We start from the raw sequence: 24,925 nt of genomic DNA on the forward strand, positions 1-24,925 counted from the left end.
CCTATTCTTCCCAGGTGCTTTTCTACATTTTCTGGAAATACGCTACATTTCTTTTCAGAACATCAGGACTTGGATATTATTTCGTAACCTTCAATCTCATCCTTATCTATTTATTCAAATCTGCCTACCTATTCTTTCAGTAGTAACTGTCATGAGGACACTTTCACATCTGACTGCGGACATAAATTCCAGAGTTTTACAAATATGTTTTTTTCTTACAGCATTGGAGTGTACAGATCCTAGACACCTGTTATATCAAAGGAACAGCATTTGTCAGCAATAAAGGAAAACTTTCACACAATTCTACTGTCCTTTCCCTGCAAAACTCAGAGTCAATGAAGAGAGGAAAGAAAAAAAAAAAAAAGCAAAACCAAAACCCACTCTAAACAAAAGGCAGCTGTAACTGATACGGCTGACTCTAACAACACAGTGACAAAATTTTAAAGCAATACAAAAATATTCTTGAAGTGTGCAGGTAGTTTGGAATTCTAGTGAGAACACTATCATTTTGGAATAAAATTCCGTTCTCCCATATTCTGACTAGAGTAATTTTATCTCAGATGTATTTTGCACGTATTTCATAGTAAAATACAAAAACTGAATTTTCACCACTGCAAAACAATAAGAAATATCCTAACACTATGTCTGACAATATCAGCTCCTCTTCTACCTTAAATTAAAAGTTACCTTAACAACTTTATAGCATTTAACCAAGAACATCACCCAACTACTTAATTTTATTCTAGACTATATTAGTGGAGTTAATTCTGACATCTCCTTAATGCATGACTCACGTTAACCACATCAACAGACCCATGCTGTGAATCACAGTTTGTATGCTGTATTCTGGTTCTAGATAGGTAAAAGTAGTAACCAGCAGAAAAGCAGCTAGTAGCTTTAGTACGACTTACTAGCAGAGTGAAACCCCTATTTTTTGAGAGAAAACGTCCAGTAGATTAGAAAAATATTTCTTCAGAGAAGTATTTCTACTAAAAGGCCTGGAATGGAAACAAAAATGTTTCATCTTGCTCCTAATTATTATCTGGATACAAACTAGGTTCAGAGATACCACTGCCTCTGATTTAAGATAAGAAAAATAAATGTACTTTATCTTGTTTATGCCTCCTGCTACCACAACACTCTTCTGTTCTTGACAGTGTCAGGAAAGGCCAAAATGCAGGGCAAGATGTGTCTAAAATCCAACTGTTACTACTGGCATACAGAGGATACAGAGAGGAAAATAAAGTGAATAAAGAGAGTTAATAAAGTGAAAACTTTTTGGTTTATGTTAATTTTCCCTTACAAATCTCTGTTGTTGTTGTTTTGTTTTTTTTTTTCCAAACATGGTGGCATTCTTTTAGATGGTTTTGATTAAACCTGTTTGAATGCCTTTTCTCCGTATGTATAAAATGATCCCCAAATAGCAATTAGCAATTTTTTTTTGAGTTTGTAAAAGCAATATATATTTGCATGTGGTCAAATTTTGAAGAGGTATTATGGCATTCAATAACAGCACAAATTTGAACACACTCGCTCAAACATAAATATTTACTGAAGATAAATAAATTTGAATAGAATGATTTAGCAACACAAAACTGAAAAAGTAAACCAAAAACTTTTTAAATGTTGCTATTGCAGCACTTTATTCTTGCAAAGAAAAAAAGAAATCTCTAAATTGGGAACTGTTTGGAACTGTTGAGGTAGCTCTACCCTTAAAAATATGAGAAAACTTAAATTAAAAATACGAGACATTTTACATTTAAAATACACCAGCTAAGTTTAGACATGCAAACACACCGGTATGAAAAATGCTTTATGCATACAGTACTGTGAAATTAGCACTTTATTTTGTTTGTAAGAATTATAAATGTAATTGAAAAAGACTTGCCTAAAAAACACAAGGAATATTGTCAGCTCAAAAGAGTAGCCACTGTTATTAATCTATATCCATCAGGTGTTGCTTCTGCTCCTTTTTGATAAGAAAATGTTTTAATTTCTGCTTGCTAACTTGCTAATGCTTTCCCTATCAAGGCCAAATTGTACTGTGAGGAAGGAGAAATCAAAGATCTACAGATACATTTGGTTTTTTTCCATGCTTTTATGAAAATTGCAACAGATTCCTGAGGGAAACTGAAAAGGAAAGGACGGAAATATGTAAAATACATCTTGCAATGAATGATATACCTATTTTAGGTAGCAAGACAACCTGAACATGCTTCCGAGTATTTGGTAGGGAAATGTACAGTATATTCTGTGTATTAAAATGTATATATAGTCTGTGATTCTGTGATATATCCTACTGACAAAAACTCATTGCTTCAGCAAGTCAAACAGAAATTTTCAAATTCTTCCGGAAGTTTGCTCTAGTGGCCTCTGGAAGAAATGTTCTTCTCACTTTTCCTCAGCTAACATACAGGACTCCATCAGCTCCAAAGGAAGAAAAGACTATTTTTCTGAGAACTTTCATTACAGTATTTTCTAAGAGAAGAGTACAACTTTGAAATGAAAATATAGGATGAAATAAAACTTCTTTTCTTTATCACAACTTGAAATCATGTCTCCACATGGTATTTCCCTCCATTAATTCAACCTTACAAGCAACTCAGTTAAGCAATATAGAGAGGTAACACATGACATTAAAAAGTTGAAAGCAAAATACCCACTTCTTCTACTTCTGCTGCAAGCTTTAATTCTTACAGATAGTATTCCGAAAGCCTGCTGGCCATGGCAGTTGACATACGCAGTGTTCTGCAGATGTAGCTGAAGTAACACAGCTGGATATAAAATGCTCTGTGCATCTGGTGCACAGATGTTTGATTGTGTCCTTGGTAGCTAGCCAGATTTTGAAGGACCCATTTAGTGCTTGGAGTGAACGGAAAGAACAGGACAATAGTCCAATGGTAGTAATAATACTCCACATTTCTCTTAACTGCCTTAACCACTCTCACTTTCTCTATTAAGCTTAGTCATGGTAGTTTTCTCTTACCTTGTCCAGAATTCAGGATCTAGAAGAGACAAATGAGTTGGAATTAAGCAGGCAAAACCCAAAACTCCGCTGGAAGTTCTTTGCTATGTCAGAACTCTTGCTTTCAGTCTCTTTTCAGTGAGAACTCAATCCAAAACTCCTTTGAGACAACAGGAAGGGGAAAAAAAAAAGCAGCTTTGGAATCAACCCTGACAAAATCTGAAATGATAACTTAACCTGAGCAATTTCAGCACTGCTATCACTGCTAAACTCTGCCAGAAAAAATTTGTCCTTCTTTAAAGTATATGCTCATTTTATCCTGCATGAGTCTTCAAAATGTTTCAAACTTTGATTTCATGTTGGTTTTAGCTACAGGTTATCTTTGAGTTTTGCAGTGAGCTGTATGCAACACTCCAGAAGTACATGTAGGCATATCAGAACATAAGGTACATGTGTGCTTCTACTGATAAAAACTCTGATTCTCTTTCTCAGAACTGAAAATCATGTAAAATTGTAACAAATAAGGAATAAAGACACAGACTTCAAAAAACCACACACACTTTGCTGGGAATACTTTTTGTGTCTCTGATCTTCCATTCTTCATGAACCCAGCAAGACACCTTTATCCATGGTATAATGTTGCCACTGCAGTTGCAACTACAGTTCATTTATTAAAGACTTACAATGGTAATGTACATGATGGTGTAACTGTATGGATATAAATTGAAATATATATGCATAATGACATGAAATTAAAGGTGTAAAGTAAAAAAGATGTATTCTCATCAAGAAAAAAATATTTACTTTGACTTTTCAGATTACAAATATTGGCAAAATTGAGATATTTCTGTTTCAGAAACAGAACATTTTGATTTCAACAAAATAGATAATTTTGGAATTATAATCATCACAGTAAATATTTTTAACTCGTTTTTATTAATATAGCTAGTCTTCCTAATCCCATAAGTGACACTATGATCTTTAGTAATATAATAATTACCTTGTTGTTACCAAATTTCTTCAAGCTTCTCCTTGCTCCCTGTCTCACATTTCACGGTGTTGACCTAGAAAGACACCAAAAAAAAGTCCTGTTGAATAACTACATCTCAGTTTGAGTTTCATACCTTTGTTATCCATCTCAAAAGCTGCTTCTTTTACTGGCTACTCAGCTACACTGGCCAAAAAGAAAAGAGAGACAAGTTTGTACCTGGCTCATCCGACCCATTCTTTCATTGCTTCCTGACCTGTACTCCGAGATAGGAATGAGATAACTGACGGTTGAGCAGTTAAAGGTTTGTTGAGGAATGAAAACTCTTGAGTTAAAAATTGAGACTTAGCACTCATACATATGAGATGTATCAGTTTTGAAATTCATTCAGCCCTCAGACTTTAAGAGCAGCTGAAGAACATTGCAGTGGTGGCTTTCATCCATAAATAAAGTTACACAGTTAACAGCTGAGGAGATTGCTAAGTGAATGCTAAACATTTCAGAGGAGAGGGAATTTTTACAGAGGGAAATCTTTCACCTCCATTCCTGAGAATGTAAGACTCTGGTGATAAGTTTAGAATTTATCATAACATAATCTAAAACCTGAAGTTTTTATTCTGATGGGAACTCTTGACCTTTCATAATAAGATCCAACAGAAAATCTAGCTTTTCCTTCTGTGGGGATCCTTGCTTAGATTGCATAATCGAATTCAAACAAGTATCTACAGTCCAGACCATGAGATATAACAGATAAATCTGAGTGATGACAAGAAAGCTGCAGTAGCAAGCACATCAACAAATTAAACAGTCCCCAAATTTTACTCAAAATGATTTGCAATGGTAGAAACGGAAATGTTTAATTTGTTTCCCAGAGTGAGATCTGGCCCTCCTCAAGCCAATTTGAAGCATGCAATTGTTTTAACTGGAAAAAGAATTTCACTGCAATAGCAACATAATTAAGTCCACTCATGGCAAAGAATTACCAATAATTTTTATTTCTTTACCACTTTTGTCTATTATTTTGTATTTTTAATCCATGTAAAAAACTGCATGGATAAGTAAGCAATCTGCCTTCCGGAAGGAAAAAAAATCCTGTGGAAGAGTGAAAAGTAGAAGCTGGGAAAACCTTCATTTTTTTTGCTTCATTCCTTATCCTTCTCATTTTCTCCTAAATTAATAGAAAACTGAAGGTTCTGTAGAAATAGGAGGGTCACTAAGGTGAAAAGAAAAATAAAGAGAAGAAAAATAAAACAATTTCCATACCATATAAGACTATAACGAGTATCTTAGTTTGGAAAATAGATAGCTGATGAGAGAGGTCTATAGAAATATGATTTATGTGGAAAAAGTGAAGAGGAAACAATTATTTTCTATTTCACAAAACACAAGAAAGAAGGAAGACCCCAGAAAATAAACAGGTTGGCAATTTAAAATAGGTCAGAATGCATTTCCACACAGTGCATAATCATACTGTGAAACTCACTGCTACTGGATGTTATGGAGGTCCAAAGGATAAACACACACACCAACAGATTAAACAAGTCCATGGAATATAACTCCATTAAAAAGTCAGACAGTAGTTCTGGCTCAGGGCATTCCTGTATCACTGATCACTGCAAGCTGGGAGCATATAACAATGAAAGAATGACTACATTGGCCATCTTTCTTAGAAACTTTGTATGTGTCTGCTATTGGCTGTGCTTAGAGACAGAAGAATGGTTACACAGACACGAAACTAAGCTGTTAAGGTACTTCCTAATCTATTAAGGGCCATCAAGAGAATCAGAGGGTTGGAACACCTCTCCCATGAGGACAGGCTGAGAGAGTTGGGGTTGTTCAGCCTGGAGAAGAGAAGGCTCCGAGGAGACCTTATTGCTGCCTTTCACTACTTAAAAGGGGCCTATAAGAAAGCTGGGGACAGAAGGCCCTCTTACGACAGGACAATGGGCAATGGTTTTAAACTAAAGGAGGGGAGATTCAGGCTAAACATGAGGAAGAATTTTTTTGCAATGAGGCTGATAAAGTACTGGAAGAGTTTGCCCACAGAGGTGGTAGATGCCCACTCCCTGGAAACATCCAATGCCAGGTTGGATGGGGCTCTGAGCAACCTGATCTAGTTGGAGATGTCCCTGCTGATTGCAGGGGGGTTGGACTAGATGGCCTTTGAAGGTCCCTTCCAACCCACACTGTTCTAGGATTCTATGATTCTTAGATAACGACAGCAAATCATAGACATATTTCTAATTTTTGTTGCTATTTCTCTTTTAGTCATAGCAAATTCGTAAAAGGATGGCAATTTAAAATGAAAAGAGATGCCACTTGGTGAATCTCTTTCATTTATATACATATACCTATAGAACACAAAATATATAGAACTTTTCATACATTTTTCTCCCCCCCCGCCCCCATCTGTTCAATTACACTAAAATGAGAAACAGCACGCTCCTCTTTTGAGCCTTTGGAGTCTCCAAACCATTTGAGAGCTGTTCTTTTAAAGATATGGGAAACCTACCAAAATACCAGATGTTTAATCAATACTCTTAACATTTTGGAAATCTAGAGTGTGGAAAGGAAATGTCAATTGAATCACTCTGGAAAATCAGATCTTTTGATTTTCACAGTCTGCACTGCACAATATTGACAGTCAGAAAAAGTTGGCTTCTTTTTTAAAATTGCAAATCTGTGATCAAAACCTTCACCATCTCCATACCATAAATATATTTGCTTGAAAAAACTCAACACTGTAAACAAACAACATTTTGCAGAGTTTCTTTGGAGATTTTGCCTGCATATTATAAGATATAAAATATTTGATCTCCTATTACTTAGATGGACATGTCATTAGAAAGGAATGTTTTTCAACTTCTTAAGGTAAACAACATTAACTTTTCAGAGCTCAATATCTTTACAGAAATTTACAAAATATAAGTCCTTACAGCTAATGATAAATATATATGTAAATATTTGGAAATTAAATTTGAGAAATAATAATTCATATTAATATATAAACCAGATATTTTTGTTAATACTAAACTTCAGCCTCATTTAACCATTATAATTGCATTTTTATGCTGAAGACAAGAGGATTCTATCATACATATTTTAATTTATTATTACAGATTTGAACTCCAGGACATCCTCTTATGCTTACTGATAGATGCCAAATTGCAGTCTCTAACTTCAAATAGGTCAGGAGATGCTTTTTGCCATTTCAGAGTGTGTTTTTTCCAGAAACATCTCTAAATCAAGAACTTAATACTTCTCTACTCTCTAGAAACAAGCCCCATCATGAGCATATATGTTCTGCCTTGTAATACTCAAGCATAATTACTTCAGTCATTTGTTATTTTCTTCTTCCATTGATAGCATGCCAAATGACATTACAATAGATGTGCATGAAGCACTAGAAATATCTTTATTCAGTCTGCATTTAATCAGTATAGGAAGTAGAAAATATATTTCTTGTTCAACATATCAAACAAATGTCCAGAAACTGAGGTAGAAATGAACAGGTTTGGTGTGTCTCCTTACTGTGCCTTTTTAACTTGTTTGCTATTTTTTTTTATTCATCTTTTCAATGAGTAATCACAGTTGTAAGACATGCCCATAATTACCTTTACAGGATAAAAGCTAGAAATTTTAATACTGGGGTTCTTTACTGGCATCCCCTAAACAACGTGGGTCAGCTGTCTCAAATTCATCTGTCTGTCTAGCTGCCACCTCAGTGCTTAAACTCTACGCCATTTTAATTCCTGTCAACTGCTGCCACATCTCTGCAGGGTCAAAGGTCCATACGATTCTACCACTAAGGCTCTAAAAAAGTCTGCTACTGAGCATGTTAACACTGCCTACACTGTGGTAGCAATGAACAGCCTAACACCTCTGTGTCTTGCAAAATTCACGAAATAGGTATTCCTTTAATTGTTCTATTTGTAGGCTCTAGTGCTGTGGACATTCTCAGTCTACTTAACAAAAACAGATACATACTGTTAACTCTCTGGACCCAGACAAAACAGTGTGGGGAATACTTCCTCAGAATGTAGGAGACCTAGGGTTTCTAAGACTAATAATTACTTCTCTGTCTCAGAAGATGTCACCTTACAGTCCAAATCACAACAGATTTCTCAAGCTATGAAGATACAGTTTACATAACATGATTACGTCAATTTCTTATTTCCAGTTTGCCTAAAATAATAGGTAAAAGAAAGAGCATTCATGGTCTGCCACTTAGGAAAGTAATACTGGAAGGCAGAGGAAGTGCAGGATTCTAGTTCCTGCTCTCCAAAATATTTAAGTATTTCATATTAAATACTATAGAAGAAGCAGGTAGAGATTCATATACCTGTCCCACACTAACATCCCAACAACTGGATCATCAAGTTCCTTTATGTTTACTTTTTTGGTCCAATGAACATTTAATTATTTAATGGGAACAGAACGTATTCTTGCCTTATAAGCTGATACTTAGAACTCTCACATGGGGCACAAAAGTGGCAGAGCCAAACTCCATCAGGAAGAAGCATACGCACCACTGCATCACACACATCTTGTGTTGTTAGTGCCTGTCCAACCAAACGCTACACAAAATTAAAAATTAAATATTCACATCCATTAATGCTGGGTTAGGAAAAAAAAATGCTATCTCTATAACCCCTTCTCTCTAATATGGAGATCCGACAGAAATCAGGAGAAATCATACTCTGAAAGTTCAAAATTTCCAAAACCTAAACAGGCAACCCCACTTGAAATATATATTACTTATATATAATTATCATCAGAAATATGATATTTCAGATTCATGAAAGATGTTTTTAGTTTTGTCTGCCAGTTTGATCAAAATCGTTAATGGTAAAGTTTTCATGACCCCACATGTTGCTCAGGGTCAGCCCTGAACTTAACCTTTCCTTTGAACAGAAAGATGGGAAATAATCATCGCCTGACTTATTAAGTAGAAACTATTCACGTCACCTGATAACTGCACCCATCTTATCTGAAAGGATCACCCCATCAACCATCTATTCTGCAGTCATTCTATAACATGAATCTCTACAATAACTACAGTCCTAGACTTACTCAAAGGTGAAGAGCACACTCCTATGTGCAATTAAAAGACTAAAACAATAGAACTGACACCTAGCCTGTGATTTTAGTCAGATGTCCTTACTAAAATCACAGAATCATAGAATGTCATGATTTGGGAAGGACCCACAAGGATCACTGAGTTCAACTCCTATCCCAGCACAGGACAAGCCCAAATCACACCATGTGTCTGAGGGTGTTGTTCAATTGCTTCTTGAACACTGTCAGGCTTGGGGCCATGACACCTACCTAGGAAGCCTGTTCCAGGGCTCCACCACCCTTTGGGTGAAGAAGCTTTACCCAATATCCAACGTAAGCCTCCCCGCCGCACATCTTCCTGCCATTCCCTCGGGTCGTGTCATTGGTTGCCAAAGAGATCAGCACCTTCCCCACTTCCTCCCCTTGTGAGGAAGCTGTAGACCACCATGAAGTCTCCCCTCAGTCTCCTTCAGGCTGAACAAACCCAGTGACTTTAGCTGCTCCTCATACAGCTTCCCCTCTAAACCCTTCACCAATTTCATGGCCCTCTTCTGGACATTCTCCAGTAGCTTTATATCCTTTCTCTAGCGTGGAGCCCAGACATGCACACGGTGCTCCAGGTGAGGCCGCACCAGTGCAGAGCAGAGCGGGACAATCGTCTCCCTTGGCTGGCAATGCTGTGCTTGATGCACCCAGGTCACGGTTGCCCTCTTGGCTGCCAGGACACACTGCTGGCTCATGTTCAACTTGCCATCAACCAGAACCACCAGGTCCTTCTCTGCAGAGCTGCTCTCCAACATCTTGTTCCCCAGTCTGTATGTACAGTCAGCATTGTCGTGTTCCAGGTGCAAAATCCAGCACTTGTCTTTGTTGAACTTAATGTGGTTGATGATTGCCCAGCTCTCCAATTTGTCTAGATCCCTCTGCAGTGTCCCTCTGCCCTCAAGAGTGTCAACAGCTCTTCCCAATTTTGTGTCATCAATGAGTTTACCTATCATTCCATCAAGTCCTGAATCTAAGTCATTTATGAAGACACTGAAGAGTGCTGGCCCTAAGATGGACTCCTGTGGAACCCCACTAGTGACTGGTTGCCAGCCCGACATAACCCTATTTACTAATCAGCTAAAAGCCATGATCCTCAGGTATAAGCTTGTGAACCTTAGGCTTGATTTTAGAAGTGTGGGTCTACAAATCAAGTAGCAGTTATTTTTTGATTCATCCTTTGTTCAACCTCATTAGTTCTCCTTAAAACAAACCAAAACAAAATAAAGTACAGCAATCATTTTAAATAACCATAAGTCTAACCCTAGCCATGTCCAAAGAACAGGAAGTATTACTGCTTTAAGAATAGTTATAGGGTATTTAGACTTACAGGAAACTGCCTCGGGCTTTGTTTGTAACAGCCCTATTCGTAGCCCTTACCCTGTCCCCTAACATAAATTCCAAACATGAAGAACACAAGGCTAGAGGGAAATGCAAGAACAGAATCTCAAAACTTACTTTGGGCTTTCGTGTCAGTCTGCTTGCTCACATTAAAATAGATGCCAATACACAGCTCTCAACCTCAGCTTGCTGTACCCTAGCCTATACTCTAATCCTCAGCTTAAAGTGAGAGAACCTACTCTTTCTGGAAAAAGTACTGGTTTCTTTTACGAGACCTTCTAACTTTCACTAATAATCCCAGTTCTGCGCTCTTGCACTCCCAATCCTAACTGAAAGATGTTACTTGAATACAAAACAGGCAACCACAAATGTCTGAAAAAAAGTCAGAAGTAATACAGGGTATCACTTACCTCACAGAATCTTTGAAAATTCAACTACGGTTACAACTGGAAGACACTTAGCTCTAGTCTGCAATATAAATTTTAACGTTCACCAGAACCCAAATATGAAAAAGGCAGTGTTCACAGCTATTGATAACTGCTTTCAGGCTCTTCAGGCTACACATGAGGAAGAAATTTTTTGCAATGAGGCTGATAAAAGTACTGAGTTTGCCCACAGAGGTGGTAGATGTGTCATCCCTGGAAACATTCAAGGTCAGGCTGGATGGGGCTCTGAGCAACCTGATCTAGTTGGAGATATCCTTGATCATTGCAGGGGGGTTGCACTAGATGACCTTTGAAGGTCCCTTCCAACCCAAACCATTCTATGATTCTACGATTCAGTTTTCTTGGTAAAAACTAACAAACTACAAGAATTACTTTGGTTCTACAGCTTTTCCCTCCTTAAACCTAGCCTTCCCTGGAGACTGAGAACTCCAATGATACCTGCAATTTAAGAAATGGATTTTCATACCAATTGATAACCACTCACACTTTATGACTCCGGATGCTGTTGAAGTCATCAACAATACATGCACAGTGGCCACAATCTTGCTGAGCTCCAATATTACGCTTGACTAAAATAATTACATGCTCTAGTATTTGAAAAACTAAGGAGAAAACTCATATCAGTTGATGCAACTACCTCAATTTGCATTCAAAGATTCACAAATACACACCTCTACACCCCTGACCCTCCCTAACATTAATTTCTCTCCCCCACAATGTGAAGCTATGAGTCCATTACTGCATAGTAATTAAGAATGAGATATGCCTATCTGTTGACATCAAGGCCTCAATTTACATCACAGAACTTTTCAAATTACTGCAGTAATTCAGCTTTGTAATTTTTCCACTAACAAACACAAGTTACATTCTCAAAACTTGGGCTGCTTCTGCAAAGAACAGCAGTCCAGGCTACCCAAAATGTTAGACTATAATAATATATTTGAACCTTGCTATCTGTACACAGTCATGTTCAGGCACTGCTGAAGTGAGTAATGAGCCCATGTTCTACAGCTACAAGCTTTCTTAACCGTAACATTTATGCTCAGTTGTAGTACTCAAATATTTAGTAAGCATATCCCTCTTCTTAATTAGACATTCAAACCCACTCCTATCACCATCAGTGCAACTTGCCAGATCCTCTAAAACACAACCCCAAATCCCATCATCAACTATGAAAGCATCTTTGACACTTATATTCAGGAGATGCTGAGTCCTAAAAGACAGAAGTGCCATTAGAAAGGAAGGCACTGCCTTTCGTTATTATTTTTAAGGGCATGTTTACCCTGACCTCTTATTTTCTCATGAAGTTAGCCTATTCTGCCCTGTTAGTAGTTTGCTTCAAGAATGCTTGAGACTTTACATTTGGGTGGAGTACTCAGCATTTTTAAGTCTTTCTGCCAAAGGACTATGAATTTGCCCAGAAGAAAACTCATAATCACTTTTTATAACTAGTTCTAAAGCTATTTCAGTTAACTGGCATATCTGACACAGTTCTTGTATCCTAAAAATCGTACAACCCCCTCCCAGTGTGCAGTTACTACAGCCAAGTGTAAAGAGGATCAAATACAGTATAAAGCAGATTACCAGAATGAGCTGTGTGTTCTGATACCAAAATCCAACATATTATGATACTACTTGGGCAACCCCAAGCAGACAATCTAATGAGTTAAGTCTGGCAAAAATATACAGCAAAAACAATCCCCCACTGACACTGACAACTCTGTTTTAACAGACTAGCTAGACAAAGGACAAAAAAAGAAAGTGCTATGCAAGTTTTACAGATGGTGTGTGCAAACACAGAAAAAGATTTATTCACGTTCATGTATTAAGTTAGTGGCCAAACCCCAAAGTGAATCCATATTGCTTTTGACTAGGTTTATAACAGAGATCAAATCTACTCAGATCCGGAAGATTTAACCTAACAAATCCATTGCCCTTTTGTGTTTAAAGTTGGACTTGATTGTCTGTAGACTGAGGCAGCAGTTAACAGGGGACCTTGGAGTTGAGTGACAAGTTCTTCTTTTCCTTTGTCGGGAGCCAAATTCTGCTAGGATTGAGCACAGAGAGTTAAGAAGACACTCCTCAGCTCATACTGGAGTTTGCTTCACCGTAATGGAAGTGAGGAGGTAAACCTTAGTTCCAGTCTCAAAGGGGAAGTTGTAGCTGTTAGTAAAACTGAGCATGGACACAGGACTGCACTCCTCTCTTATGCCTATGAGAGGCAATGGCTAACAACATCCCTTTCCTAGATGAGATGCAAATCTGCCACTTCAGCAATGAAGAAAAGGAGATATGTGCACTTGGCTTTGATTTCAGTGGAGAAGTGGCACCTAATGGCTCAGAGGCAATTAAGAGCATCTCTCAAATGTGACTCTTGGCTGCAACTCAGCAGCTGTTCGAAGAGTAGAACAGAGCTGAATGAAGTGGACAAACTTACCACTCACCATGGGACCTATGCAGGTAAAAGCTATAATGACAGCTTTGATAATCTGAATACATGGTAAGTCAAGAGTACAAACCCAGACTCTCTGTTGGGTTTAGCAGAGAACATAAACAAAGCTTAAATTTCAGATCAGTACCTTAACCAGCAGACCAGCTTCCTGTGGCAGCAATACTTTGTTTTATAGCACATCCTCAAAGGAACTCAACATGCCTATTTCATTATATTCAATGAATCAAAGGCATTCAGCACCTTACAGGACCTGCAACTGGTGAGAAAGCTTTAGACTCTCTTGTTATCATGACAGAGAAGACTCTACAAAAATCACAACGAGAAAACAGACCATCAGTCATTCAGTAATTATATAGCAACTGCAAGGCCATTTAGTTACTGTGGGATAAGCAATAGAATGCTTAATAATTTAACCAATTACCATTCATTATAATAGCCAGGTTGGCATTTGAGGATCCACAGGGGTCTCACCTGCCTCTTCACATACCCAACATTTAGTGTTGCCATAGTAATGCTGTTCACACCTCTACAGTTCAACTTCTGTCAGTCTTCAGTGTAAACTCCTATTTCTAGAACTATCAAGAAAAGGCTTACAAAAGAAGTACAAATTATATAATGCCCTGCTGAAGGTCATTTTTATGGCACCTGTCTATTCTGACAAGTGTACTATTGCCTCGTCCATGGGTCCAGAATTTGTTTTCAATGTGCTATACTTATTTGACTGATACATTTAAGATACAAATAAGAAGGTATAGCTCTGCTGGAAATAAGACTGAAATCTACTGCGCTTACACTGTGGTGCATTAAAATGACTGAACAAGAGCATTCATCGTGTTTTGCATTGGCAAACCTAAGCATAATGATAGTTTGCCTTTTTATTTTTTTTAAATAGCTACAGTCATTACAGTCACATCTGGTGGATAAATATCCTATTGCTGTTCTCCTATAGAAAATTGCAGTCAAATAACATTAAGAAATCTCTGAGTGAATCTATTAAACCTAACACAATATAGCAATGTGGTGTTCTGATTCTGGGGTGTTTTGTGTAGTTTTGTTTTGTTTTGGTTGGTTGGTTTTGGTTCGGTTTTGGTGGGGGTTTTGTTGTTGTTTTTTCTATTTCTTTTTAGGAACACAATAAAAGGAAACATTAAGTCTGAAACAGTATTTGTATCCAAATCCACTGAGTCTTTTCATTGTCTTTGATAAGCTTCGCATCATACTTTCCCTCAGCAGGAGACTTGCGACAGATACAAATGATTTAACTACTCTAACTTCTTATTCAAAAAGGGAAAGTTTACCTGTCATTCTTTATAATTATATTTACATTTTCAAATCCGCTTTTCAGTCTCATCCCTTCTGTTGTACTCATTTCTGCCTAAAAACCCTGAAATCCTGGACAACATTATTTCAAGAAAATTTGTGTCTAGGCACAGACTTAGGTATTCAGGTTCATTTATAGTTCAAGGTCTGCTACAATCCCAAAACTCAGGGCAAACCTGTGTAAAAGAATATATGGAGGCTGAGTTAACCTGGTCCTAACTTTATCAAAGAAGTTGATTCAGGGCTCTGATTCAAGCCACATGAAAGGTGTTGTATTGTTTGTTTAAATGGGATAAAAAATTGATTAATTTTTTCACTTTAACATTTTAGGTAAAGTTTAAAGAAAATGTGGGCTGTGAACCTACAGAGAATGAAACTAAAAAAAGAACCAGGAAATAAAATTCCTAACATGACAGGCTAAAAGTTATTTTTTACTATGAACTCTAGTTTTTAAGCAGAATAACAAAATAATAAGAATAAACAGAATAACAGAATAATAAGATTATTCTCTAGGCTGTGGAATTGCAAGAGTCAGGAAGAGATGATGCAGTTACGCGAAAATGCCTGTAAAGGAACAGCTTCTGCAGGCTCGCAAAAATACCCCATCATCAGTCAGAACTACATCATACTTCAAATTTGTGTTACATAGTACAGCCACTTCATGATGTTTTGTCCTCAGGAGGCTTTGTGGACCTTTACTCATGGCATTCTTCTGGCTGCTCTGATCCAAATTCTGCTAAACTCAGTTCATGCAATCCCTCTTGTTTCTGTGCATTGTACAGTATCCTACCTACAGAATTTAGAACAGTGTCTAGTATGAGAATACAGTGCTGATTCTATGTAAAGAGCTAAAGCTGGGAAAAAAGGCAGTTTAAAAAGGGAGTAGGGAATGTGAAGAGAGAGATAGGAAATAAAATCTTTAAAATATAGATGAGTGCAGGATCTCGCTCCCACAAATTCATTTTGGCTTAAGAGATGCTAGCAGGTGGCAGATATGTGACTATGTGGTCGTCAGTCAGACCAGAACTTTTCCTAGAGTTCCTTAAATGAAGTGTCTCTCAGAGGAACCATACAAAGTAATTATGGTAGGTACTTAAGCAAATGGACTGTTAATAACCAGATAGAGGTGATAAGCCTCCCAGGCCAGCTGGAGACTTGCTGGAGGAAGGAACTGAGGAGTACAATCCGTTTTAGTATGGAAAAAGAATTCTGTAAAATATTGGTTGATCTGATTTGTAAAAACACACACACAAAAGAAACCAAACCAAACAAAAGAAAACAAAACAAAACGAAAAACCAAAACACCACCGCCAACTACAAAACCACACACACACACACACACACAACACCCCCAAAACCAACAAAACAAACAAAAAACCAACCAAACAAAAAAACCCAACACACACACACAAAAATACTGCCATCAACAAGCAATCTCATCAATCTTGAAATCTGCTGGCTATCTTCAGTCTCCTGCTTCTAAATTGCTGGCTGAAATAATTCATAACTAATTTGTTTCATTGTCCTAGAAAAACTGATGGAATCCCTAGGCTCTGAATAACTATAATTGCTATGAAAGGATATTTACTGAACACACCTTGTGGTGATCTCTCTAATGTGCCATAAAATTTCAGAAAAGGTTTTGAAATACTAAATGTGAAAATACTGGGAAATTCTTTCAGTGTAGTCCTTAACCACAGTGGAGAGAAGAAATGAAAAGTGCAATGAGATCCAGGCTCACATAATGAAACAGCAGATGTTAGAAATATATTACTGCACTGTCTGGAAAGTTCTAATGAGCTACAGAAGGGAGACAAGAACATCCAGGACTGGCATCCTGGATAGGAAAGATCAAAGTAGTTATCATAATATTATTTCTTACTTGTATATATTACTCTGACAATCTGAGTAAGATTTTTTGGATCAGTTTCTAATACGTCAGACTGAGAGGATCTGGTCTCCAAATAACCTGTCTCCAAGTTCAGACTGCAGGAGCGTACAGAAGCACTTCCTGTTCATTGAGCAGCCCAACAACAAGGTACAGATCTTAACAATTCTTTTACACAAATCGAGTTCTTCCTGTGCTCATTCCAAATTAACCAGCTACAGTCCACACAGCACTCTTCACACCATAATGGATTCAGCCAGTCAGCTCTGCAGACAACCTGTCAAAATAGATTTGAGCAACACAGAATACTTCACTAAATCCCATCCAGGAAGTGTCAATATAAGAATCCCGAAGCATGGATTTTTACACTACAGGAATAGACAAACTTATTTCTTGTTGGCAAAAATGTGTTGACTGTAATGGTTCCTATTTTGATTAATAAAGATGTGTTTGAGCCCAGTTATAATGAGTTAAAATTCATGGTCCAAAACTGCATTCAGCAGTGAGACAAGAACTTTCTTTGTCTTCATTTTTGTTGCTGACATACCTGTAGAAGACCTTATGTCTCACATCTCTCGCCAGCTTTATATCCATCCAAGTTGTGGCCTTCCTAATTATGTTCTCATGTCTGCAAGTAGGCTTTTCTTTTGCAGCCTGTCCCTACTTCCATCTCTCACATACTTCTTTCTTACATTTCAGTCTAGTCAGGAGTTCACTGTTCAATTAAGATGGCCTTATGTCATGCCTGCTCATTTTCTTGTCCACTGGAACAGGTGGTGTTGTGCTTTGAGGTAGCTGCCCTTGATAATTAACCAGTTTCTCTGCTCCAAAGAGCAGCCTTCCCATGGGCTTAAATTCCTTAACTAAGGTGAAGCACTGTGAAAAACAAGGGTTTTATTCTGCTGCTTACATGCGTTGCTTCCCTCTGGATCTTAAATTCCACCATTTCCTGGTCACTACAGCAAAGGCTGCCATTAACTGTTATCTCAACTAGTTCTTCTGTATTAATGAGTAGCAGACCTAGCAGAACACCTCACCTAGTCAGTCTTCACATAAGATGTAAGAAAAAAATTGTCTTGTACATTATTCAGTACTTTTGACTTGCTGCCTTCCTTTGGAAAGTGTTAAGAAAAAAGCATCTCATTTTTTTAAAAGTTATTTTGTCAAAAACAGACAGTGCTTGCCTCATGTACATTATTTTTTTTCCTTTAGTGCTTTCAACAATATAAAACGCTGGGTTTCCAGAGAAATATTTCATGAAGAAACATTATTATTATTATTATTATTATTATTATTATTATTAATAATAATAATAATAATAATAATAATAATAATAATAATAATAATAATAATAATAATAATGTTTATTTTATTTGCACATCAAATTGCGAGTGTATTATTTTATGTTTCCCTCAGAGGCTAGCTCAAAATCAGCATCTTCAGTGGGGCTGATGAGCAGCACAGCAGTACGTATGCATGTCTCTCCCTCAGGACCTTGATCTAAATGAAATTATAGTTAGAAAGTATTTGATGAAATTGACAGGATATTAGTTGTGAAAAAAACCTCTCATACTGTTTTTACAAATTCCAAAATAGAAATTAGTAAATAGTACTACATATTAATACATGGAAAGGTAATTGAGGTGTTTCAATGAATTTGCTTGAGCCAATCTGTTGCATGACTTGAGTTACATGGCATTCATTCTGTAATGACCACTAGGAAGACTCGGGCATAAGCAGGCACCCATGAGGAAAAGGATCAGGTTTAAGGCACCTAAGTAACAACGTTCTGATTTCAAAAGATGTTCCTTCACATTAAATTCTCCTTTAAGCCCTGATCTTGCAAAGAACTAAATAGTTTACCTTAGTTTAGACTATGCAAGTTTTGTCAGATAATCTGGAATGTTTAAGATTAATGTCAATTACTTTTTAAGGTAAGCGTCATTGTCAGCACCTTTTAATCACATGCTTTTAGTCAGATATCTGAGACAGACTTATGACAATAGGAATTTAAAGTATTGAACTCTGACTCTAATCTTACCTTTTCTGTCTTTCTCATTCTGCCTTTTCTTGTATATCCTGAGATCTAATACATATACAGAGATTTTTTTTCAAGAAATACAAGTAATTTATCTCAGATTTTAAATCACCAAACAACATGTCATAGGAAAAAAGAAAACTGGACAAAAAAATCAGAAAATTTTTTTAACTAATGCATATGCTCCAAAAATTTGTGACCTTTCTGTCCTCCTCAAGCCCCACGGACTTTCTTTTTTAAGGACAAGAGGCAAACAAAAAGACAAAAGTTCCCATGAAATCACCATTTTACAAACTGTTTCCTCAGCTTCTGCAGTGTACTGAAATAACACAGACTTTGCATTGCTTTAATGATATTTCTAGAGGTCAGTGCTTCTGACACTGCCTTGGCAAACTATCTCTCCATTCTGTGTTTTCTCATGTAAAATGAAATAGCTATCTGTGGGAAAACTTAGTCAGATGTTCTAGAATTGTTCTTCCAGAATATTGTAGATCACTGTGCAAAGTAAAAGCTTGAAAATGCTAGATAATTTCAGAGGCTTGGCACTGGTCTGCTAATATGCCAGGAAGAATAAGCAATTATGATTTTCAACTAAGCAACATATGCTGTTTGCTGTCCTGTTCTGAACAGCTGTAGGTTAGATGCTGTTAAGATTAGGCTCCTTCTTTCCTCCATATTTCAAAATTCAAATTGAACTAAAATAACAGCACCTGCTGAACAAAAACACTATTTCAAAATGTGTACTTGCACACAATTACTATGAAGAGGCTGGCCACCATTGTTACCAGTCTATTCTTTCTGAATGGAAATGGCAGAGAAGTTTTCGATGCAGCTGCAGCTCTTCAATTGTATAACTAGTGCTGGCCCTAAGCCAACCCTCAAGAACTCAAGTGGCACCAAAAGATACTATATTGATTTGCAATCGAACATAATAGGCCATCAGCTTAATTATTACTGAAGTGACAAGGTTCTGGATATTTCATATTTATATTTCTGAGGCCTGTGAAAGATGAATGTAAATCTTTTAAATGCCTACATTTGCATATCTTCAGAAGGGTTGAGTGCTCTTACTGTATTCATAGCCTATGAAAGACCTAAAGGACTGGCTATTCAACTCAGGTTGCTAGATCACACAGTGACTTACTTGCATAGAGAAACAAGGCTATAAAACTAAACACATTCCTACAGGAAAATATCCCCAGATCTCTTGTAGACACCAAAAAAACATATGTTGATCACTAACATCATCCTCATGGACCTTTCCCTTCCCCTTCTCCCTTAGGGAAAAGATCGTTTGAGATAAGACAGTGAATTGGCATCATCTAGTACTATGAGCATCTCACAAAATACCTATTGCACTGAGTTATTTCTTCCCACTGACTATCACCACAGCTTTATGACAGAAGGTCTGAAAACAGGACTCAATATTTTGAAGAAGTATATTTTAGGGGAGTGTAGGAGCATTTGCGGCGTAGGGAGTGAGATGAAGACCTAAGACTTCAATTTATGTTCAGGTATCAATACCCTCTACTGGAGGGAATATGCCTGAACTCATTATGGTAAGAATCATCTTTTCTGGTGCTATACATTTGATGACTTTCAATCACTGCCTAAAGAGAAGGTCTATTCTGGAACAGATAGCTGACAAACAGGTTGTCTCTGTATACCTACTGGATCATGTAAGACAGTTACTTTGTTCAACTTCTTAATATTAAAGAAGTCCAGTACTTTATGTTTTCAACCTTCTTTAAAGAAAAACAAGTTAGGGGAAGATGTTTGCCAAATATAAATGGAACAAGTTTTCAAGAAAATGCTTTCTTTCTTGTTCACTGTCATGTTCAAACCACTCCCTCTCCACCACCAACGCTCTCCTCTCCCCTGCCAAACCAACAAACTCTCATGTGTAAAGTCAAGATTTTCCAAAATAGCAAATGACTGTGTGCACTTTGGTCTTTGGGGTCTCAGTTATGACACTTCAAGGCTATTCTTAGAAGCAGACCAGTTTGCACCTTTCCACTTAGAAGTGTAAATGTAAATACAAGACAGTTCATAACTGAAATCTCATTAAAACAAAAACAACCAAACAAACAAAAACAACAACAAAAACCCCAAAACACAAACAAACAAAAAAAAACCATGTAACAAAAAGCCATCAGGCACCAATTCGACTTTGCCATGAGCAGGTGTTACTAATTCAAAATTTCTGTCTCAATGTCTACTATGGATTTGGGCAAACTGAATGAATTTTAGTTCTATTGCTGCAGCATAGAGTTGTCTTCTCTTTATTTCATTCTTCCCCTACTAGTGTACATCAATGTTGTTTGATCACTTCCTCTTAAGAGTATTACAGGAAGGCAGCTCACAATAAACTTGTAATCACTGCTTGTTATCAAAATTATTTAAAACAAAGTAAGATGAATTCTCAAATATGATGCAAGTGAACAACAATATATTAACAACTTTATCTTCATGTAAAAAGGCTAAAATACAAACATGGTATTCTTAAGTAGTATAAAAAAGTTCAGAGTTCAATAGCTTTCCCCTGGAACCTTGTGTTCAGCACACACAGCTTTCATCTAATATCTGCCATATACTTTGTGAAGAGAGCACCTGATCTCCATCTCCTGGAATTAGTACTATGTTTATATCTCAAAGACCATGGTCATATTGTACATTCACGAGAGAATACAATGAGATCAAAAAACACCATACTGATTTAACATGTTCTCTCTGTCAGGATTGGAGTGTACTGCTAGAAAAATTTGGGGGACTTTGTATTTCATTGCTATTAGAGGTAATGGCTTAATTAGAAATATACATGTCAAAACATTCATAGAGGATACTGACAAAATTTTGCTCACTTATCTTGAAAGTAGAATATCCCAACCAGAAACATTCAATTTTTCCTGTTCTTTTCCTGACAGTAACAGGATGGTCACAAAAAAAAAAAAAAAATCAGTTGGATATAGTGCTTTGGAATGTAGGATCTTCTGATTATCATTTTTAGCCATACCTCTGAAAGACACTAGAAGGGGAGGAAGAACATAGAGAGGTTAGGAGAAAGGGAACACATAAGACAGAGAGCTATTGAGGAAAAAATGGCTTTTCTAATTTGGAGGCAATGTCCTGCAATTAGATTTGGACGACTACTTTCTTCAGACTTAACAAAGTAAAAATATTTACACAGTAATGCCAAGAAAGCTGCAAAGAACATACTTCAACTGCATTAAAAGGGCAGTGAGACCTACTACAGCTGGCAGCGAGAATGCTCCTATGGCAGCTAGCAGTGGTCAGCAAGGAATCAATCATTAAAGACTCCTGCTAGTGCAGTCCCTGCAAAGTGGCCTGGTCTGAAATCAGATTGATAACAAATCACATGCATTATAGTCACGTAAAAGGAACAGAGCTGTATAGCAACCACCTGCACAAGCAATTTCAAAATGAAAGGATGCGAGGATGAAAATTGGGCCATTGTTACTAAGTAGCTGAGAATCCAGCTGAGGTTTTTGTTGTTAACAGGAACAACAAAAGCTCACTGAAAATACAGATGGAAAGTATCCAGAAATCAATGAGAAATTATCAATAACAGTATTCTATCCTACAGGACCAAAAGGTATCTGTATATTATGAAATATGACTGCTTCCTAATTATAGAAAATAATTGCCTTGAGTAGCACAGAATAAATATCCTCGCTGTTTAAAACAAAGAAAAGAAAAAAAGAAGCACCTTCATGTTAGACTTCTTTGTGAGTAAATAAGAGAGTACTACTTTAAATAATTCATCAATTCATACCTATACAGCGTGATCACCAAGAGATTTAGTTTTTCTCCATTTCTATATAGAGTGATGGATAACAGCTGGTAACTATGTACAGCTCAGTGCACAGAAACAGCACAAATAATGTAATCTGTAATTGTGTTATGTGGTCCTAGACCATCCAAATACCCCAATCATTATTTTGGCGATTTGGGATTAGAATCTTCAGTTTTCAAGCTTGCAATAAGACTTAAAGGTAGGAATTTTCCAGAAAACAGAAGCCAAACATTGAAGAGCAGAAAAATAATTGATAAAATATTTAAATGTTTTTAATACAAAAATCAAAAAATGAATGGACCATCTCAAAAAGCTAATACCGTCCCCTTTCTACTCAAGTTACAGGCTTCGTTTTGAAACCTCTTCCTGTTGTTGAGCAGTTACTCACAGGAGCAATTTCACTAAGTCTGTCTCTCTTGAGACAAGAGCTCGTGAGTGAACACAAAAGCTTTGCAAACTGATGCCAAAATAGCAGAGCAGAAAACCCAAATGACTTTAAAACAAATTCTATATCAAACCAAGATGTACCATGGAACAGAAGAATGCGTGTCTTCCTGAATCTGTCGATTTTATATTACAAAAGATTTTTTCCTAATACTTCTTTCATATTGTTTAAAACACAGATATCTGTTAGAAGGAGAAAACATTTTAAATTCAGAAATAAAAATATCACTAATTTACATCATATGTGCTGTAGACGTATTTAAAAAATTAATTGATCCTTCTTTAAAATTACATCATTAATATTAATCCTACTATATTTCTTCTGTGGGATTTGTCTGAAGGTCTACAGAATAATTACGTAAAATCCTCTTTTCTGTACAAGCACATGCTACATGTAGGAAACAAAATCTGAGTCAGAGTCTTGTTCATCCTATCAGAGGACTCCAGAGTCTTCTCTCCAGTATTCTCCAGGACTTATTTTCCTGACAGGTCTCTACAAAGCATGGTATGTGGCTTCCCACAACCGCTTCTCAAAAGTTATGGCAAGAAGCATAAATTATGTAACTTCAGGCAGTACTAACCTCCCTGGATTTTTGAAACAACACGAATAAACCTTTTCCTTTGTTTTTTTTTTTTTTTTTTTTTTTTCTGCTCTATGGAGTTGTACTGGATAGTCTACGCTTATGGAAGGTGGGCAGGGAAGAAGGACAGAGAGGCATCCAGCATCCTTCCATGCTCACAGTATTGGTCCAAAATATAGGCCTGGACTCCATTCATAGCCCTAACACTGACTTTTTCTGAACTACCGTTTCTTTTCCTCTTTTTCTGAGCTGTTTGAGGCACCTGTCCATAAAGCACTTAGCACAGCAGGGACCTACTCATGACTGAGACTGAAGTGCAATTGGAATCTTAACACTAAAAAGAGGAACACACCACAGAAGCAAAATCATTGGATAGCAAAAACAGCCAAGCCTAGAATTCACTAATAAAGGAGGGATCTCCTCTGCTAATAGAGGTAGACAGGCTAAGAGACTGTATATTTCTCAGAATCAAACAGTGAAGTTCTTTGAAGTTTTTATCTTTCCCATGAGTACAGGAAATAAAGGAGTGATACATTTACAAAATGAGCAAATCTTAAAAGAGAAACTTCTGTTATCCTTCATTATTAAAATTAACCCCTGTTTAAATGAGTTAATGAAGTACATCAAATCAGTCGTCATGAAATAGAAATACTATAACACAGCATTTAATAGTTTACTTTCTTTCCTTCAGCACCCCAAAACTATGGATCTTAGATTCAGTTCCAAATGTTGCTGACAGAAATAGGAGCTCAGCTAAATCATTGACTAAGATATATGTATTTAGAAGGATAGTAAGCATTGCTTATACTGGTAAGCAAGAGACTAAAATTGTAATAGCTGTAGCCTACATTTTCCTCCGGAGAACAAAAAGAGTTTTTTTCCATTGAAGCTGTAATTTATCTTCAGTCTTCACAGAACCACACAATGGTTGAGGTCAGAAGGAACCTCTGGGGATCATCATGTCCAGCCCCCACTGCTCAAGCAGGCCCACCTAGAACAGGCTGCGCAGGATCACATCCAGATTTCTTTTTTAATATCTCTAATGATGGAGACCGCACAAAATGCTTGGGAAACCTGGGTCAGAGCTCAATCACCTTCACAGTAGAAAAAGAGTTTCCTGATGTTCAGACAGAACCTCCTGTGTTTCATTCACTGGGAACCACTGAAAAGAGCTTGGCTTGATCTTCTTTGTACCTTCAGGTATTTATAGACATTCATAAGTATATAAGCTTTCTCTAAGTATATATATGTAAGTATATAAGCCTTGTGACATTGATAAGTATATAAGCTTTCTCTAAGTATATATATGTAAGTATATAAGCCTTGTGACATTGATAAGTATATAAGCTTTCTCTAAGTATATATATGTAAGTATATAAGCCTTGTCTTGTTTAGGTTGAACCATCTCAGCCCTCTTAGCTTTTCCTCAGATGAGAGATGTGTCAGTCCCTTCATCATGTCACAGGCCTTCGACCATTAGGAAGTAGATTCATCTCATTTTTTTTGGTACTGGGAAGCCCAGCACTGGACACTGCTCCAGGTGCAGCC

The sequence above is a fragment of the Columba livia genome, chromosome 5 (genome assembly GCF_036013475.1).
Source record: "Columba livia isolate bColLiv1 breed racing homer chromosome 5, bColLiv1.pat.W.v2, whole genome shotgun sequence".
In the NCBI taxonomy this organism is placed as follows: domain Eukaryota; kingdom Metazoa; phylum Chordata; class Aves; order Columbiformes; family Columbidae; genus Columba; species Columba livia.